At 42.4% G+C, this 6,000-nt stretch overlaps 1 long non-coding RNA gene across 1 annotated transcript in view; it reads right to left on the bottom strand.

Moving 5' to 3' along the window:
• Window positions 1–890: 890 nt before the first annotated feature.
• Window positions 891–6,000, bottom strand: part of LOC138434088 (uncharacterized) — a 65,329-nt gene continuing 60,219 nt past the window's right edge. The window contains exon 3 of the long non-coding RNA XR_011254642.1: window positions 891–1,755. This is a non-coding gene — a long non-coding RNA (uncharacterized lncRNA). The remainder of the gene's footprint in view (window positions 1,756–6,000) is intronic.

The following is a 6,000-nucleotide window of genomic DNA, read 5'->3' as shown; positions in this document are numbered from 1 at the left end:
GAGTATAAAATGACCTTGAAGATAGAGGCAGATTGTTAAGCGTTAATTTCTAAGGGTTTGAAGTGTAGAGGGCCAGAAATCAAGGAGACCAAGACAAGAAGTCTGCCTTGCTGATTTTCTTTTTTCATCTTCTGAGTGGTTAGTATTATGCTTTGAAAGAGTATAATTTAGGCTTGGCAGCAATCAGTTGCAGAACACCATTATGCTAACATTTCTAGAGGAAAAAAAGTTCTAGGAACTTGCTCTTTAGAATTTCTCAAGAGTCGGTTGGAGCCTACACACAGGATTTAAAGCAAATCTAGCTGGTATGTATCTTTTCCTTCCTTTACTAACTTTATCACCCAAAATCAAGTATCCCAAGATGTTAACAACAGAAAAAGCATAGAAAAGACACTGACAGGCTGTAAACAGGACTTGGTGGAAAGATGAATCAGATGGCCTTGAGACTCTTGTATGTCTTATTTCTATGACACCTTTGGATCTAGTAGCCTGTTCCTGTGTGTATAAAGGAAATTTTAGTTTTGGTGGAAAAGCAACAAATGCTGTCCATTTCCATGGGCTGGAGTCCAGCCCAGGTCTGTTCTAGCAGGACTCTGCCTCTGAGGCCAACCAAAGCAGTTAGTGCCAGCCCAGGGCTGGTAGGTGCTTGGGAAGCTGGCCACCTAAGCCACCAGCTTCATAGAACATGCTCCTGTACACAGAACAGGGACCTGACTGAAAGGAGCAAAGTGCTATCAAACACTTGCAGCCATTAAAGCCAAAACATGCAGTTTCTTCACAAATTGACCACAACTTAATTTTCTGAAACTAAAGATTCATGTTCATTCAACTCCTGGGTCAACAGTCACTCAATGTGTTGAAATAATGACATTACAAAAGCAACCCAGAAATACTCAGATTTTTTTAAATCACTTTATTTCTCCTCATGAGATAGAAGGTGCATTTCTATTCCCTTTAAACTGGATACACGTTAAACCAGGCTCCCCAAAGAATGAAATATCATTAACAGGATTTACCCAAGAGCTGCCCAAATAGAGAAACGGTGCGCGCAATGATCTGTTTCACGGAACGAAGCTGAATCAAACATCTGTTAGGTTTTCCTCCCCTCCTTCTCCCCTCCCTGATGGTTAATGACATCTGAAGCGCTTAAGCTTTGCACATTCCTTCACTAATTAAATTCCTGCAAAGCTGTCTCATGAATCAGGTGCTTTGTGGAGTAGGAACACAGACCCCGATTTTTCTTGTCGCCAGCGCCTGCCACAGCACAGGTAGGGGCCGAACACACACTCAGGCCCACTCAGGACCCTTTTCAAAAAGATCTTAAGAGTCCTGTTTTTCCCCAAAATTCTTCCTTTGCTTTTTTTATTACCTGTTCTGTCAAAGCTAAATGGATGAAAATAAATGAGGGATTAAGTGGCACAAAGATTCAAGAATGTGCAAGTACTAATTTTTCAGGGGATAGGGACATTTCAGTAATCCAAGTGGAAGTAAAGGCAAAGGCAACTGCCTTTTTCCAAAGAGAAGGGCTGCTGTCTCAGATGCATTCATTCATTGGACAAATAAATGTGCCTTCAGCACCCTCCTCCCACTATTGTCCTAGCACTACAGGCACTGAAGTTAAGGACGGGCTCAGTCCTACCCTCATGGAGCTTCCATTCTACATCTCAGACCTTAGGACCGTTGATCCAAAGCCAGAATGAACAGTAGGATCCTTCCATGATCAGGAGGTACATGGTCATTATGTAGGCAGGGGTCCTGTAGAAAGAAATTTCCAATTGATGATTACCTTTGAACAGAGACCTGGGGGACTGGATATACCTTAATCAAGAGGGATTATTAAATATATACTATGTAACAATAACCTCAGATATGCAAATGACACCACCCTTATGGCAGAAACAGAACTAAAGAACTTCTTGATGAAAGTGAAAGAGGAGAGTGAAAAAGTTGGCTTAAAACTCAATATTCAGAAAACTAAGATCATGGCATCCAGTCCCATCACTTCATGGCAAATAGATGGGGAAACAATGGAAACAGTGACAGACTTTACTTTGGGGGGCTCTGAAATCACTGCAGATGGTGACTAAAGCCATGAAATTAAAAGATTCTCCTTGGAAGAAAAGCTATGACCAACCTAGACAGCATATTCAAAAGCAGAGATATTGCTTTGCCAACAAAAGTCTATCTAGTCAAAGCTATGGTTTTTCCAGTAGTCATGTATGGATGTGAGAGTTGGGCTATAAAGAAAGCTGAGCACCGAAGAATTGATGCTTTCAAACTATGGTGCTGGAAAGACTCTTAAGAGTTCCTCGGACTGCAAGGAGATCCAACTAGTCCATCCTAAAGGGAATCAGTCCTGAATATTCATTGGAAGGACTGATGTTTAAGCTGAAACTCCAATACTTTGGCCACCTGATGTGAAGAACTGACTCATTGGAAAAGACCCTGATGCTGGGAAAGATTGAAGGCAGGAGGAGAAGGGGACGACAGAGGATGAGATGGTTGGATGGCATCACCGACGCGATGGACATGAGTTTGAGTAGGCTCTGGGAGCTGGTGATGGACAAGGAATCCTGGTGTGCTGCAGTTCATGGAGTTGCGAGGGGTTGGACACGACTGAGCGACTGAACTGAACTGAAAGAAGTAATGCTGAAAGCTACCTCTTATTAAATGTCTATTATACACAAGGCACGGTGCTAAGCTCCTCATGTGAATTCTCTGAATCTTCATATCAGCTCTTTAAGGTGGTGATTTTCCCCTCATTTTGCAGTTGGGGAAGCTAAGTTTTAGAGGAGTATCTCTAAAACTCTTTCTACTCTTATTTTTCTTATTGTGCTTGAAGATAGGGTTGGCTCCCACAGCTATGACACAACGCAAAGCAATGTGCGTATGATGAGCAGAGAAGACTGTGCCAGCACTCTGGGAAGTCTCAGCAGTGGAGGGTCAACAGGAGGGAACTGAAGTAAGTTCTGGATTGGGTGGAAAGAAGCACGAGTGGAGCTATGAACTCATTGAAATTAGGGGAAATTAGATAAACAGGGACACAAAGGCCTAATGACCAGAAACTGTTTCAGACTTCCTCCACTCTCCTGAAACCCTTTGTCCTCTAGGCTTGCTCTCTCCTTCTTCACAGAGAAAGCAGACACCATCAGCTTCTCCAAAACAGAAGGTCTTGAACACTCACCTTTACTGGCATCTGCCCTATCCTCCTCTTTCCATCCCATTACTTCACAGGTGCTCTCTTTTCCTCACTAAGACCAAGGCTCCCACCCATGTTCTGGGGTCATTAAGTAAACAACAACCCTCTGGGGTGGCTGCGTATTTATGACTAAAGCACTAGATGTATTCAAGGAGGTAGCTGGCCTGAACGAGGGTAGCTGCTCTACTCTCTCACCTTATCGGTTATAACTTCAGCCAGGCAGAGCTGCCTCAAGTCCCTTCGTGCTCCATGCACCTTTATGCTCCTGTGGCTTTGACAAGGTTTTTCTCTCTGCCTAAAAAAATACTTCTGCCTCTTGTCCACCTTGCTGACTTCTACTAACCTGTCAAAACTGAACTCAGTGGGCACAATATAAGTTAGCATTAAGACAACTGAAAATAATAGTAGCTAAGATATATGGATTTTCATTTTCATAGAAAGGGAATCCAGAGATAGGCAGTCCAGAGCTGTGCGGTGGATACTGTAATCACTAGGGACTCAGATTCAGGACTCAGGTTATTTCTATTGTTCTGCTCTGACGTCCTGGGTCCTTGGATCCTATTCTCAAGTCTACCTAATGGCACACAATGGCTGCTGGAGCTCCAGCTCACATGTCCATATTTCAGATGCGAAGGAAGGAGCAGGGAAGGCAAAGAGGACAAGTTCTAGCTGTCTGTGTTCCCTTTTACGATCTCTTCCGAAAACCTGATTAAAATGTCCATTTACATCTCACTGGTCAGAATTTAGTTGCATGATCATTAGGGAGAGTAAGAAATGTAATCTCTATGGTGAGCATATTGCCACACTGAATAAAAATAGGCATTGGGTTAATAAGAAAGGGAGTGGACTGAGTAGGCAACCAGCAGTCTTTGCCTAAATTCCACATTCCTTTGTAAGCCTTCCAGGGTCACTTTCTTATTCCTCCAGCTATGAGGCGAGTGTGTGTGTGTGTGTTGCACCTAAGGCGTGCCTCTGCAGTAACACATATCACATCATGTTGTCATCATCTGGTTGGCTTGTTTCTCTCTTCTAGTAATTGTGAACTCTCCAATGACAGGTACCATCTCCATCATATCTGAATTTCCTAGCACAGGGCCTGGGAAATTAGTCCCTAAATAATTGATCATATTGCACCATATTGCTGAGTATCTCTTGGGTATAGATTTTCCATTCTTGTGTATGGATTTTCCATTCTTGCGTTCCTATTTTGGAACATTGGTATTTTCACAAAGAAAACACTAAAAATATCTGGAAGGTTATTCCAAAGTGCTACAAGCTACCACTGTGATTGGTGCTAGTTTTAGAGGAAGGAGCACATGGTTTTGAAACCAAACTTAAAATAGTATTGAAATGCTGATTTCAGTTTTCACTCAAATAGGTCATTTATTTGGTATCTGTTACTAGGGAACCACCTGGAGTGTAGTGAGTTCGGGGGTGGGCAGGACAGTCTGGCCAGGCTGCTACAAGTGAAAAGGGCCAGAACATGAAATTTAAACCAATCTTCTTTTAAATTACACTTCCATTTTTTACAAATGCAAAAGGCTGAGGGATAAAAATGAGATGGCTGCTAAGAACAAGATGGAAGCATGGTCTCATAGCTCTAATGAAGTCACATTTTAATTATACTCATAAGCTGAGCTCTGTCTTTTTGTGGGAAGAGGAAATAAAGAGAGAACATTTTAAATGAAATATTGAAAGCCAACACACAGGAAGTCATACTAATGTGACATAAAAGCTTTAAGAAGTATGGTTTAAGATGCCACCTAATACCACACAGTCCTCAGGGACTTCCTATCAGTCTTGATTTTTATGTCCTTCTTAGTCTGTTTCCTTCTTATGATTTTTGCTGTCATCAGTTTGCACAGGCCCTTAAAACAATAATTTGGAGGCATCAATACCCTCCTACCTAACACACCCCCTGTCTCCTGTCCTTCCCACTTGCCCCACACCTCTCACTGTCTCGTGTTGCATCTTGGCCTCTTACGTGTCTATGAGTGAAAGCTCCTTAGTTCAGTTTGCATCGTATGCTGCTTCTTACACTTCTTCCTGTTCCTCCAGGTCCTAGTCCAGACCTCAGCCCAGCTAAATATTTGTTGACTTACTGAACTCAGGAATGATGAATCCATTGAGCACAGCAAGCACTGACATATGACCCCCCGACCTCCCACTTCTAGAGGGCTATAAAAATGGTTTAATTTTCATTTCATAAAGTACATTATGAAATGAAATACATTTCATAAAGTAAGAAAAAACTGACTATAATAATGCCTATATAATAATAAATTCTTTTCCAGTGGTCATATATGGATGTGAGAGTTGGACTGTGAAGAAAGCTGAGTGCCAAAGAATTGATGCTTTCGAACTGTGGTGTTGGAGAAGACTCTTGAGAGTCCCTTGGACTGCAAGGAGATCCAACCAGTCCATCCTAAAGGAGACCAGTCCTGGGTGTTCATTGGAAGGACTGATGCTGAGGCTGAAACTCCAATATTTTGGTCACCTCATGCGAAGAGTTGACTCATTGGAAAAGACCCTGATGCTGGGAGGGATTAGGGGCAGGAGGAGAAGGGGACGACAGCGGATGAGATGGCTGGATGGCATCACCGACGTGATGCACATGAGTTTGGGTGAACTCCAGGAGTTGCTGATGGACAGGGAGGCTTAGTGTGCTGCGATTCATGGGGTCACAAAGAGTTGGACATGACTGAGTGACTGAACTGAACTGAATAATAAATTCAGCCTGGATTATGTTCATCTCTACTAGCACAGTCATAAAATAGATTTTTAAAATATATTTTTAAAAT

This window comes from Ovis canadensis, chromosome 2 (genome assembly GCF_042477335.2).
Source record: "Ovis canadensis isolate MfBH-ARS-UI-01 breed Bighorn chromosome 2, ARS-UI_OviCan_v2, whole genome shotgun sequence".
NCBI lineage: Eukaryota > Metazoa > Chordata > Mammalia > Artiodactyla > Bovidae > Ovis > Ovis canadensis.
Note: the sequence above shows the minus strand (reverse complement) of the source record. Positions and strands in the feature narration are given on the sequence as shown.